This window comes from Bombina bombina, chromosome 5 (assembly GCF_027579735.1).
Source record: "Bombina bombina isolate aBomBom1 chromosome 5, aBomBom1.pri, whole genome shotgun sequence".
In the NCBI taxonomy this organism is placed as follows: Eukaryota; Metazoa; Chordata; class Amphibia; order Anura; family Bombinatoridae; genus Bombina; species Bombina bombina.
Window position 1 is genome coordinate 152,011,592 of NC_069503.1, and position 14,187 is coordinate 152,025,778.

Sequence of the window (14,187 nt, forward strand, 5' to 3'; positions counted from 1 at the left end):
TAAATTCTCCAACCAAAAAGTTGAGGCAGCCGCAACATCAGCCAAAGAAATAGCAGGTCTGAGAAGATGACCTGAATATAAATAGGCCTTCCTTAGATAAGATTCAAGCTTCCTATCTAAAGGATCCTTAAAGGAAGTACTATCTTCCATAGGAATAGTGGTACGTTTAGCAAGAGTAGAAATAGCCCCATCAACTTTGGGGATTTTTTCCCAAAACTCTATAGATTTTGCTGGTAAAGGATACAATTTTTTAAACCTTGAAGAAGGAATAAAAGAAGTACCTGGCTTATTCCATTCCCTAGAAATCATATCAGAAATAGCCTCAGGAATAGGAAAAAAACACAGGAGGTTTAAAAACAGCATTTAAACGTTTATTAGACTGAACGTCAATAGGACTGGTTACCTCAATATCCAAAGTAATTAACACTTCTTTTAATAAAGAACGCATAAACTCTATTTTAAATAAATAAGTAGATTTGTCAGTGTCAATGTCTGGGAAGGATCTTCTGAATCAGATAGATCCTCATCAGAAGAGGATAAATTATTATGTTGCTGGTCATTTGAAATTTCATCAGCTATATGAGAAGTTTTAAAAGACCGTTTACCACCACCTCCCCCCCCCCCCCTACAATAATGTATCCCCTATTCTAGGGGAACTAACAAGGCGGTTTATCTTGTCTATACCGCACCTGAATCACAGCTCTTAATTGCTCCCTAAGTACCTAACCCTTCATAACACAATAGGAATGCGTTTATATGCCCTGTCTAGATCAGCAGGACTGATCACTAATGTGTGTCACCTACGCATGCTATTTTAACACAGCTGTTAGCTAATTTTATGGAGGTGTTCCAATGCTTCATCATAAACCCATTTACCAGTAAGGGAGCTTGACATTATATTATCCTAGAAAACAAAAAATGAGGTTTTCCAATAAGGGTCCATGAGTGGCCCTCTCCAATTTATGTCCACCTACTCTTTGTTCTATTTATGATAACCCCATATTGCCTGTAAGTGGCTGCTTGGATCATGTAGTAGGTCTTCAGCTACCATGGTGCTTACTGTATAATATGAGAAAGTAATTATCTTTCAATCATTTGGTTTACCTATTTGTCATATGTTTGCAGCTTACTTTGTAATACTCTTCTGTTTTCTTTTTTATTGTATATTGGCAATTACCAAATGTTTATTTTGACAAAAAACCTCAATAAAAATTATAATAAAAAAAATAAATAAATAAAAGACCGTTTACGTTTATTAGAAGGTGGAAATGCAGACAAAGCCTTCAGAATAGAATCAGAAACAAATTCTTTAAAATGTACAGGTATATCATGTACATTAGAAGTTGAAGGAACTGCAACTGGCAATGTACTATTACTGATGGAAACACTATCTGCATGTAAAAGTTTATCATGACAACTATTACAAATGACATTTGGTGGAATAATTTCTACACTTTTACAACAAATGCACTTAGCTTTGGTAGAACCGATGTCAGGCAGCAATGTTCCAGCAGAAACTTCTGAGGCAGGATCAGATTTGGGACATCTTGCTCAATGTAAGAGAAAAAAACAACATATAAAGCAAAATTATCTATTTCCTTATATGACAGTTTCAGGAATGGGAAAAAATGCAAAAGCATAGGCCTCTGATAGAGAAAAAGCAAGAGGCAAACATCAATGGGGTATTGAAATAATGAAAAAAATTTGGCGCCAAGTATGATGCACAACGTAACGTAAACTTTTTTGGCGGAAATGACACACCCGCATCACTAATGACGCCGCCGTGTGAAAGGTCTCTCGGCGTCACATATGACGCCGGAAATGACGAAGTTGCGTCATAAATATCTTTTTCTGCGCCAAAAAAAAATTTGCGCCAAGAATGACGCAATAAAGTTTAGCATTTGACGCAACCCGCGGGCCTAATACCCGCAAATAGCAAGAAGTAGTCAATTGAAAAAAAGACTAAAACCCCAGGTAAGAAATAAATTTCTTAAAATGTTTAAATTCCCCAAATATGAAACTGACAGTCTGCAGAAGGAAATACATGAACCTGACTCAAGGCAAATATAAGTACAATACATATATTTAGAACTTTATATAAATGCATAAAGTGCCAAACCATAGCTGAGGTGTCTTAAGTAATAAAAAACATACTTACCCAAAGACACCCATCCACATATAGCAGATAGCCAAACCAGTACTGAAACAGTTATTAGTAGAGGTAATGGTAAATTGAGAGTATATCGTTGATCTGAAAAGGGAGGTAGGAGATGAATCACTACGACCGATAACAGAGAACCTATGAAATAGACCCCGTTAGGGAAATCATTGTATTCAAATAAGTGATACTCCCTTCATGTCCCTCTGACATTCGCTGTACTCTGAGAGGAATCGGGCTTCAACAATGCTGAGAAGCGCATATCAACGTAGAAATCTTAGCACAAACTTACTTCACCACCTCCATAGGAGGCAAAGTTTGTAAAACTGAATTGTGGGTGTGGTGAGGGGAGTATTTATAGGCATTTTGAGGTTTGGGAAACTTTTCCCCACCTGGTAGGATTGTATATCCCATACGTCACTAGCTCATGGACTCTTGCCAATTACATGAAAGAAATGTTGGGTTTCAGATCCTTTAAGTAAGATAAATTTAAGAGAAAATGTTCCACCTGACTATAAAACATTATTTAAAGTGATTGGAAACTTTATGAATGTACTGAACAGTATATACAATTATTCTTCAAAACATGGGCACTTTCAATGATTAAAATTTTTGAAGGTTCTTTATTTGTTAAATATTTACTACTTAGTGATGGTAAACATCACGCTGTTTCTCCGTGTGCCCCCCCCCCCCATGGCATCCATCTCTTGGGGCACGCAACGATTGAATGAAGCCAGATTCATCATCGCACAGCTAAATGAAGTATGAGATGCGGGCGGAGGAACGGCACAATGTCTACCATCACTAAATGGTTAATATTTTACAAATAAAGCATCTTAAAAAAATTTTATCAATGTAACTGCCCCTGTTTTGAAGAATAATTGTATATACTGTTCAGTACATTCGGGAAGTTTACAATCAGTTTAAGTAGAAGGGCCTGATAAAAACTTGCCGGCATGGAGACACATCACACATCCCCTTCACTTCCAGAACTTTTTATAGCTAGATAAGCAGTTCACAAGCTAACATTTGCCGTTATAAAATTCTTTGAGGGACCTCACAATTCTAACAAGACTGCTAAGAAAATCTCACCAGAGCGGAGAGCTTTAGATTGCGATCTTTATCCTAGGCATGTGATTCAGAGATTTCAAATGCCTTCAAATGTGGAAGGCAGCGGCAGCTCATTGCATTCCGCTCTTTTTGGAACCGGAATTTTTCTTGTGAAAGTTCAACACACTAAGATCTGAACATAGAATTTGACGGTAGATAACAACTAAAATAGCCCATCAAGTCTACCCATATTACAGATATTAGTTTGTTTCACTTTCACAAAAATAAATGTGGTTCTGAAAGGATACGAATGTAGTGAGCAGCCACCTTCTTCTTTCCGCATTTGGATCATAACAAATGATCCGAATGCACAGGCCTATTATAAAGCTTTACACTCGTGTCACTGACTTATTCCTAGAGATATGCCTCAGGTCACACTACTATAAGTTGTATGTGTGAATGGACTCATGAACCCCAGGAATATTGGTAACGATTAGGTGCATTTATCAGACCTTAATTCCTTTTTTATGTTTAGCACCCAGTTTGTGTCCAGCAAACTGCCCATGTTTACCACTCTATATGTGGGCAATGCTCTGCCTGGTGATAGCATCCTCTGTTTGTGAAATGCCTCCATGATGCATGTTTGTGCTCTTATTTAATCACAGAGCTCATTACAAATATATTTGCAGACTATTGCATAGATAGATTAAAGCGATGGTACATTTCAGACTTTAAAGGGGCATTATACACAATTTTTTTCTTTGCATAAATGTTTTGTAAATAATACATTTATAAAGCCCATCTGGTTGTTTTTTTGTAAAAATGTATAGTTTTGTTTATTTTTTAAATAACATTGTGCTGATTTTCAGACTCCTAACCAAGCCCCAAAGTTGTAGATGTATACTGATGTATACAGACTTCAGACTGCTTCTGTTTGTATAATGGATCTTTTCATATGCAGGGGAGGGGGAAGGTTCTGCTATCAGCCCCTTTAAGTGGGTGTCCCAGGCTAATCTTATCAACTGTGCCACATTGGGAGCTTCTAAGTAAGTTTTTAAAAGGTTTTATACTGGGTTTTTATATCCGTATCTGTGCGTATTATTAGTTTATAGTAGTGTCTATTACATGCAGTTAAAGGGACACTGAACCCAAAAATTTTCTTTCGTGATTCAGATAGAGCATGCAATTTTAAGCAAATTTCTAATTTACTCCTATTATCAATGTTTCTTCGTTCTCTTGCTATCTTTATATAAAAAAGAAGGCATCTAAGCTTTTTTCTTGGTTCAGCACTCTGGACAGCAGTTTTTGATTGGTGGATGAATTTATCCACCAATCAGCAAGGACAACCTAGGTTGTTCACCAAAAATGGGCCGGCATCTAAACGTACATTCTTGCATTTCAAATAAAGATTCCAAGAGACTGAAGAAAAATTGAACAAAAGAAAAAATTTGGGTTCAGTGTCCCTTTAAATGAAAATTGTGTATTAGTGTACAAAGCAAAACATAATGATTATTTTTTTAAGTGTATATATATATATATATATATATATATATATATATATATATATATATATATATATATTAAAATACAAGATTTCTAACTGATTTCTTCTGTTCCTCTGCCCCCCTTCATTTCCTCTTTTGGCTGGACTGGGCCATAGAGAGAGTCTTACCCTCTCTCTACATAGGCTTCCTAAGGACTGAACTTCAAGAGTGTCACATATACTGATGGAATGTTCATTGGAATTGTTATAAAAAAAATAAAAATAAAGTTCATCTCAGTGGGCCGGCATAACATTGTAATTTACTATCGGCACAAATTTAACCCTTTTCACAAATAGATTTATTTTTTTTTTTAAATGTGCTCATATACTTTTTTAATTGCAAACATTACTTATATGGCATTTGATTAGCTAAAGTTTACCATCCCTTTAAGGCTTGTACAAAGTTTATGAGTGTGTATATGAGATGCATACAAAAGCTTAGTGAGAGTGTATATGAGATGCATACAAAAGCTTAGTGAGAGTGTGTATGAGTGTGTATATGAGATGCATGCAAAAGCTTAGTGAGAGTGTGTATGAGTGTGTATATGAGATGCATACAAAAGCTTAGTGAGAGTGTGTATGAGTGTGTATATGAGATGCATACAAAAGCTTAGTGAGAGTGTGTATGAGTGTGTATATGAGATGCATACAAAAGCTTAGTGAGAGTGTGTATGAGTGTGTATATGAGATGCATACAAAAGCTTAGTGAGAGTGTGTATGAGTGTGTATATGAGATGCATACAAAAGCTTAGTGAGAGTGTGTATGAGTGTGTATATGAGATGCATACAAAAGCTTAGTGAGAGTGTGTATGAGTGTGTATATGAGATGCATACAAAAGCTTAGTGAGAGTGTGTATGAGTGTGTATATGAGATGCATACAAAAGCTTAGTGAGAGTGTGTATGAGTGTGTCAATGCGATGCATACAAAAGCTTAGTGAGAGTGTTAATGAGTGTGTATATGAGATGCATACAAAAACTTAGTGAGAGTGTGTATGAGTGTGTATATGAGATGCATACAAAAGCTTAGTGAGAGTGTGTATGAGTGTGTCAATGCGATGCATACAAAAGCTTAGTGAGAGTGTGTATGAGTGTGTATATGAGATGCATACAAAAGCTTAGTGAGAGTGTGTATGAGTGTGTATATGAGATGCATACAAAAGCTTAGTGAGAGTGTGTATGAGTGTTGTAACGGTACCAACCGGATACCAAGGGTTAACACCAGGGAACAATGTCCTGCATAGGGAATCAGCAATTCACAACCCAGCCAGTTTTCAGGTTTTAAACAGAATGACTTTTATTAAGGCTCATATGCCCAGTATTTATGCAGGTCTGACCCCCCCAGAAGGGGGGTTGAAAGAATGTTGTACATTGAATGGAGGGAACACGCCCTTTTACATGATACAATAGAATACCTTGCTCAAGCTGATAACAATTTAAACACAGACACACACTTGTCTTTCCTTATCATCTAGGGTCTGCTCTCTGAGGTTGATTAAACAATGGACTGTGTATCAATAACATTAATGACAGTGCACAATAGCTGAGGCTAAAGCTGAACACAGTTAACTCTTTCAGTGCTGACAGAAGGGTCTGTCACATCTACATAGCACAATATACAGCCTATAGACAACCTTTCTTATGTTATAGTCCAGAAGTGGCTAGGTTTGCCACAATGCTCCCCCAGAACCAAGCCGGCATACACAGTCTGATCCCAACGGATCGGCTTGGGGATGTCCGGGGCAACAACTTTCGGCTCAAGTAGGCTACGGGGTGTTCTCCGCCATCTGCTCCAACTTGGCTCAGTACTGCCCCCACCCCAAACATGGAAGCGTCTCTTCCCGGAGGGACTGGGCTTGGGTAGTCACAGGGTTAACATCAGCGGGATCCATGGGAGCATAGGCAGAAACAAGGGGGGCCAAGTCATTTCCAAGGAGAACATCAGCAGGTAAGTCCTTCTTGACCCCCACATTCACAAGTCTAGCGCCCACTCCCCAATCCAAATGTACCCTGGCAACAGGTAGGCGGAACACAGTGCCCCCTGCTACCCTCACAGCCACAGTGTCTCCAGTGTGCTGTTTCTCAGGCACCAAGTTCTCTTGAAGCAAGGTCATGGTAGCACCAGTATCCCGTAGACAACTGACCTCCTTCCCATTCACTTTAACCCGTTGCCGGTTATTCCGGTGGGCAGCTTGCACGGGGTCTGCTTCATGTAGGCTGCCCCAGCATTCTGGCGCCTCTACGTAGCGGGCCACAGGCTGAGGATTATGTGGGATTCCGCCAGCGGGTCTTCTCCAGGACTGTGCTTGATTTGCTGCGTTTAGGGGACACTCTGGTCTTTTGTGCCCTAGTTGCTTACATCCAAAGCACCGAATAGGTTGTGAGTAGCCCCGCGAATTGAACCGGGCTCTCTGAGGGTAGTTCGTGGCCGGAGGCCGTGTGGTATAGCGGTGCGCCGGGGGTTGGTAACTGGCAGCTGCTGGGGTGACTGGGGGTCTGTACTCCACTCTAGCAGTGGGCAATCGGTATACTGCTCCCCCTGCCCCTCGTACTGCCACGGATCCGCCAGTGGGTGCTGTATCCGGCACCAAATGGGGAGCTATCAGGGTTAAAGTAGCTCCCGAATCCCGAAGTCCCTGGACCGACATCACCTCATGCAGAATTCCCAGGGGTTCCTCGGCTTGGGTGCTCAACACCTCATGAGCGGCTGGCTCCGTTTGGTAATGGTGAGCAGCCGCCCTTGGGGCCAGGTTCTGTCTGACCTGGTTCCAAGCTTGTCTGCTCCGATTTTGGGTGCACTCACGTGCCATATGTCCCCACTGCTTGCAGGTGTGGCATTGTATATTAGCCCGTCCGTTGTTAGGCTGTAGTCCATGGTGCCTCCTGGCATCAAAATGCTGGTCTGCTAATCTGGCTGCTTCGGTTAAGGTGAGGGGTTTTCGATCTCTCACCCATTCTTGGGCTTCTGGGGACAAGCCGTTAAAGAATTGCTCCAACAGCATCAGTTGTCGCAATTCTTCCATGGTGGTAGCTTGGCTGGCCTGTATCCACCCCTGAGATGCTTGATCCAGCTTGTGGGCCCACTCTGCATGGGAATCTCTTTCTGGCTTGCGCAGGCCTCTAAACTTGCGCCGGTATGCCTCTGAGGTAATGGCATATCTTTCCAAGATCGCTCTCTTCACTTTAGCGTAATCCTTGCTGTCCTCCCTGGGTACAGCGCGATACGCTTCCGCTGCCCTACCGGCTAGCTTGCCTGCTAGCACCGGCACCCATACGGACTGCTCCAAATCATGTAACTCGCACAGTCTCTCAAAATCCTGTAAATACCCATCAATCTCATCCTTCTCCTCACAAAACATTTTAAATGCATGGTATGGGATTTTGGGTCTTACTGGGTTGCTGAGTGCGTCCAAAATGGATTCTGCTCGGGAGGATGCATTCCGCGGACTGTGTGCCATCACGTACTCCTGCACATCTGCCATTACCACGGATAGCATATCCCGTGGTACAGGTTGGGGTAAAAATTCCAGCCTGGTCCTCATTTCCCTCTGGTATAGGGTCTCCTCCATGGCTGCTGGAGGCGTAGCGCTGCGAGCTCTGTCTCCCTCCATCAGCTCAGCAATTAATATAGCCTTGGGTTTGCTGCTGCCTATCTTTCCCCTGGCTTCTAGCAGTTCCTTTTACGTTTGTCTCTTTAGCTTAGAATAATCCATCTCCATTCACTTCGGTCCCTGGTACTCCTTCCATCTTAGTCAGTATTGTAGTAATCCCCCTCTTCCTGAGGTTACTGGCTTGTGTAGTTGCTCTTCTGGGCGATAAGGTTCATTCCGTCGCTTGCCACCAATTGTAACGGTACCAACCGGATACCAAGGGTTAACACCAGGGAACAATGTCCTGCATAGGGAATCAGCAATTCACAACCCAGCCAGTTTTCAGGTTTTAAACAGAATGACTTTTATTAAGGCTCATATGCCCAGTATTTATGCAGGTCTGACCCCCCCAGAAGGGGGGTTGAAAGAATGTTGTACATTGAATGGAGGGAACACGCCCTTTTACATGATACAATAGAATACCTTGCTCAAGCTGATAACAATTTAAACACAGACACACACTTGTCTTTCCTTATCATCTAGGGTCTGCTCTCTGAGGTTGATTAAACAATGGACTGTGTATCAATAACATTAATGACAGTGCACAATAGCTGAGGCTAAAGCTGAACACAGTTAACTCTTTCAGTGCTGACAGAAGGGTCTGTCACATCTACATAGCACAATATACAGCCTATAGACAACCTTTCTTATGTTATAGTCCAGAAGTGGCTAGGTTTGCCACAAGTGTGTCAATGCGATGCATACAAAAGCTTAGTGAGAGTGTTTATGAGTGTGTATATGAGATGCATACAAAAGCCTAGTGAGAGTGTGTATGAGTGTGTATATGAGATGCATACAAAAGCTTAGTGAGAGTGTGTATGAGTGTGTATATGAGATGCATGCAAAAGCTTAGTGAGAGTGTGTATGAGTGTGTATATGAGATGCATACAAAAGCTTAGTGAGAGTGTGTATGAGTGTGTATATGAGATGCATACAAAAGCTTAGTGAGAGTGTGTATGAGTGTGTATATGAGATGCATACAAAAACTTAGTGAGAGTGTGTATGAGTGTGTATATGAGATGCATACAAAAGCTTAGTGAGAGTGTGTATGAGTGTGTATATGAGATGCATACAAAAGCTTAGTGAGAGTGTGTATGAGTGTGTATATGAGATGCATACAAAAGCTTAGTGAGAGTGTGTATGAGTGTGTATATGAGATGCATACAAAAACTTAGTGAGAGTGTGTATGAGTGTGTATATGAGATGCATACAAAAACTTAGTGAGAGTGTGTATGAGTGTGTATATGAGATGCATACAAAAGCTTAGTGAGAGTGTGTATGAGTGTGTCAATGCAATGCATACAAAAGCTTAGTGAGAGTGTTTATGAGTGTGTATATGAGATGCATACAAAAGCTTAGTGAGAGTGTGTATGAGTGTGTATATGAGATGCATACAAAAGCTTAGTGAGAGTGTGTATGAGTGTGTATATGAGATGCATACAAAAGCTTAGTGAGAGTGTGTATGAGTGTGTATATGAGATGCATACAAAAGCTTAGTGAGAGTGTGTATGAGTGTGTATATGAGATGCATACAAAAGCTTAGTGAGAGTGTGTATGAGTGTATATATGAGATGCATACAAAAGCTTAGTGAGAGTGTGTATGAGTGTTTCAATGCAATGCATACAAAAGCTTAGTGAGAGTGTTTATGAGTGTGTATATGAGATGCATACAAAAACTTAGTGAGAGTGTGTATGAGTGTGTATATGAGATGCATACAAAAGCTTAGTGAGAGTGTGTATATGAGATGCATACAAAAGCTTAGTGAGAGTGTGTATGAGTGTGTATATGAGATGCATACAAAAACTTAGTGAGTGTGTATGAGTGTGTATATGAGATGCATACAAAAGCTTAGTGAGAGTGTGTATGAGTGTGCATATGAGATGCATACAAAAGCTTAGTGAGAGTGTGTATGAGTGTGTATATGAGATGCATACAAAAGCTTAGTGAGAGTGTGTATGAGTGTGTATATGAGATGCATACAAAAGCTTAGTGAGAGTGTGTATGAGTGTGTCAATGCGATGCATACAAAAGCTTAGTGAGAGTGTTTATGAGTGTGTATATGAGATGCATACAAAAACTTAGTGAGAGTGTGTATGAGTGTGCATATGAGATGCATCCAAAAGCTTAGTGAGAGTGTGTATGAGTGCATACAAAAACTTAGTGAGAGTGTGTATGAGTGTGTATATGAGATGCATACAAAAGCTTAGTGAGAGTGTATATGAGATGCATACAAAAGCTTAGTATGAGTGTGTATATGAGATGCATACAAAAGCTTAGTGAGAGTGTGTATGAGTGTGTATATGAGATGCATACAAAAACTTAGTGAGAGTGTGTATGAGTGTGTATATGAGATGCATCCAAAAGCTTAGTGAGAGTGTGTATGAGTGCATACAAAAACTTAGTGAGAGTGTGTATGAGTGTGTATATGAGATGCATACAAAAGCTTAGTGAGAGTGTATATGAGATGCATACAAAAGCTTAGTATGAGTGTGTATATGAGATGCATACAAAAGCTTAGTGAGAGTGTGTATGAGTGTGTATATGAGATGCATACAAAAGCTTAGTGAGAGTGTGTATGAGTGTGTATATGAGATGCATACAAAAGCTTAGTGAGAGTGTGTATGAGTGTGTATATGAGATGCATACAAAAGCTTAGTGAGAGTGTATATGAGATGCATACAAAAGCTTAGTATGAGTGTGTATATGAGATGCATACAAAAGCTTAGTGAGAGTGTGTATGAGTGTGTATATGAGATGCATACAAAAGCTTAGTGAGAGTGTGTATGAGTGTGTATATGAGATGCATACAAAAGCTTAGTGAGAGTGTGTATGAGTGTGTATATGAGATGCATACAAAAGCTTAGTGAGAGTGTGTATGAGTGTGTATATGAGATGCATACAAAAGCTTAGTGAGAGTGTTTATGAGTGTGTATATGAGATGCATACAAAAGCTTAGTGAGAGTGTGTATGAGTGTGTATATGAGATGCATACAAAAGCTTAGTGAGAGTGTGTGTTTATTCCTGCCACATTTAAATAGAGAACACACGGACCATCCTCGCCCGTGTGACACTTTCATGACCGTGTTGTTTACTACCTTTCAGGTTTGACAAGATAAAGTGCGGTGGCAATGGCAATTTGTAGAAGTCAGAGAGTTTAACAGCATTTTAGATATAGAGAGATTGGCGGAGCAGTGATCATATAATGATGTGTGTAGGGGAAACTGAGGTGATTAGAGCAGGCATGAAATGGTTCTCTAACAGTGAAAACCTGCAAAGTAACTAAGATTTTTCCAGCCAAGAAAATGTAAATATGTATCAGCTGGTTTTGTAACAATTGTTTCTGTGTATTGATAACAAGTTCTGAAGATCATAGCACATTTTTTGTATTTGTAGGAACATTTAATTTTTTCTGTTAGAATAAAGAGTCCAGCAGCAAACAATCTCCAGAAGTGAGGATTTGGCTGAACAAAGAACTTTACCTTTACGTGTAGATAAAGAAGGAAACACCATGTTCACTAAAGGACATTTATTTAACATAAGAGAAATAGAGGAACACGTCAGTGCTTTACACACATGTACATGTTTTTTAATTGATTACATTTTGAGTTTACAATAAGATAAATTAACACAGATAAATGCCATATGTACATATAACAAGAATCTAGGAGTATTCCACATCACATAAACATTTTTTATTGTAATTGTTAATGCCAGATTTTAAAGGGATACTAAACCCAAATGTTTTTCTTCCATGATTCAGATAGAGCATGCTATTTTAAGCAACTTTCTAATTTACTCTTTTAATCATTTTTTTCTTGGTATCTTTATTTGAAAAGCAGAAATGTAAGCTGAGGAGTTGGCCCATTTTTGTCTCAGCAGATGGATAGTGCTTGCTGATTGGTGGCTACATTTAGCCATCAATAAGCAAGTGCTACCCAGGTGCTGAACCAAAAATGGGTCGGCTCAAAAGCTTTACATTCCTGCTTTTGTAATACAGATACCAAGAGAACAAGAAAATTTGATAAAAGGAGTAAATTAGAAAGTTGCTTAAACGTACATTCTTGCATTTCAAATAAAGATTCCAAGAGACTGAAGAAAAATTGAACAAAAGAAAAAATTTGGGTTCAGTGTCCCTTTAAATGAAAATTGGTGTATACTGCCCCTTTAAGAATGTTGCAATGAAACATATATTAGTGTACAAAGCAAAACATAATGATTATTTTTTTAAGTGTATATATATATATATATATATATATATATATATTAAAATACAAGATTTCTAACTGATTTCTTCTGTTCCTCTGCCCCCCTTCATTTCCTCTTTTGGCTGGACTGGGCCATAGAGAGAGTCTTACCCTCTCTCTACATAGGCTTCCTAAGGACTGAACTTCAAGAGTGTCACATATACTGATGGAATGTTCATTGGAATTGTTATAAAAAAATAAAAATAAAGTTCATCTCAGTGGGCCGGCATAACATTGTAATTTACTATCGGCACAAATTTAACCCTTTTCACAAATAGATTTTTTTTTTTTTTTTAAATGTGCTCATATACTTTTTTAATTGCAAACATTACTTATATGGCTTTTGATTAGCTAAAGTTTACCATCCCTTTAAGGCTTGTACAAAAGCTTATTGAGTGTGTGTGTGTATTAGTAACATGCAAAAGCTTAGTGAGAGTGTTTATGAGTGTGTATATGAGATGCATACAAAAGCTTAGTGAGAGTGTATATGAGATGCATACAAAAGCTTAGTGAGAGTGTGTATGAGTGTGTATATGAGATGCATACAAAAGCTTAGTGAGAGTGTGTATGAGTGTGTCAATGCGATGCATACAAAAGCTTAGTGAGAGTGTTTATGAGTGTGTATATGAGATGCATACAAAAGCTTAGTGAGAGTGTGTATGAGTGTGTATGAGTGTGTATATGAGATGCATGCAAAAGCTTAGTGAGAGTGTGTATGAGTGTGTATATGAGATGCATACAAAAGCTTAGTGAGAGTGTGTATGAGTGTGTATATGAGATGCATACAAAAGCTTAGTGAGAGTGTGTATGAGTGTGTATATGAGATGCATACAAAAACTTAGTGAGAGTGTGTATGAGTGTGTATATGAGATGCATACAAAAGCTTAGTGAGAGTGTGTATGAGTGTGTATATGAGATGCATACAAAAGCTTAGTGAGAGTGTGTATGAGTGTGTATATGAGATGCATGCAAAAGCTTAGTGAGAGTGTGTATGAGTGTGTATATGAGATGCATACAAAAGCTTAGTGAGAGTGTGTATGAGATGCATACAAAAGCTTAGTGAGAGTGTGTATGAGTGTGTATATGAGATGCATGCAAAAGCTTAGTGAGAGTGTGTATGAGTGTGTATATGAGATGCATACAAAAGCTTAGTGAGAGTGTGTATGAGTGTGTATGAGTGTGTATATGAGATGCATGCAAAAGCTTAGTGAGAGTGTGTATGAGTGTGTATATGAGATGCATACAAAAGCTTAGTGAGAGTGTGTATGAGTGTGTATGAGTGTGTATATGAGATGCATGCAAAAGCTTAGTGAGAGTGTGTATGAGTGTGTATATGAGATGCATACAAAAGCTTAGTGAGAGTGTGTATGAGTGTGTATATGAGATGCATACAAAAGCTTAGTGAGAGTGTGTATGAGTGTGTATATGAGATGCATACAAAAACTTAGTGAGAGTGTGTATGAGTGTGTATATGAGATGCATACAAAAGCTTAGTGAGAGTGTATATGAGATGCATACAAAAGCTTAGTGAGAGTGTGTATGA